The sequence below is a fragment of the Penaeus monodon genome, chromosome 30 (genome assembly GCF_015228065.2).
Source record: "Penaeus monodon isolate SGIC_2016 chromosome 30, NSTDA_Pmon_1, whole genome shotgun sequence".
Classification (NCBI taxonomy): Eukaryota; Metazoa; Arthropoda; class Malacostraca; order Decapoda; family Penaeidae; genus Penaeus; species Penaeus monodon.
In genome coordinates this window covers 15953855-15954625 of record NC_051415.1, presented here as the reverse complement: position 1 = coordinate 15954625, position 771 = coordinate 15953855, and the positions used below count along the sequence as shown (strand labels likewise).

General features: G+C 49.3%; 1 protein-coding gene across 3 annotated transcripts in view; it reads right to left on the bottom strand.

The window, feature by feature from the left end:
• LOC119592560 (early endosome antigen 1-like) overlaps nt 1-771 on the bottom strand; it is a 107753-nt gene that overhangs the window by 72840 nt on the left and 34142 nt on the right. The gene's annotated exons all lie outside the window — the stretch shown is intronic.

Below are 771 nucleotides of genomic sequence, written 5' to 3'. Positions count from 1 at the left end.
CCGAGATAGACTTTGAGTCGCTTGCATCATCATCGCAGAGCCCTTTTCCCACACCGGTAGCAGTTAAGCCAGTCCCTCGCCCTGCCCTGGGCCTTCGATCCCGGACTGGATACCCTCTCTGCTTTTTGCCAACACCTTCGCCCTACCATTAACCCTACCCTTCGAGGAACCTGCCTCTTCCTGGTCCCTTTAGACGTCTATGCACCTGTCTCGATATCGGGGGTCAGTGCGAAGAATATCATCCCCTACATGTTTACATTCGAAGACCAATATATATGTAAATCAGTCATAACTTATGACATGCATCCCCCGCAGTCCTCAGGAGGATCTGGACACCAAGGGCTATTTCCCGCGACGAAACAAGGGAAGGAATGCAGAACCAGTCTCTCTCTCCGTTCAACACGAAAGCCGCACTAATCGTCAGCCTTAATATAACTTCTATCCCAGAGCCCTACACTCACAAAACAGCCCTTTCAGACATCCACCCAGCACCGGGAGTGGCAAGAACAAAAGCTGTATCAATATCCGGGAGATGCAAAGAGCCAAGCAACAGATCAGATTAACCCAACACTGTCCTACCTCGCGCAGGCCTTTGAACACATATTAACTTTGTTACAGTTGCAGCCAAGAACAGTTAGGCGAGCATCATACAGCCTGTGAAGTTCTTAACGAGGCCAGAGCAACTGATGTCTAAACAGTAAAAATCAAAGTTTTCGCCGCCCGCACACCCTGTTCATCAACGCCATCAACCTCTCTCATCTCTTTAGTTAT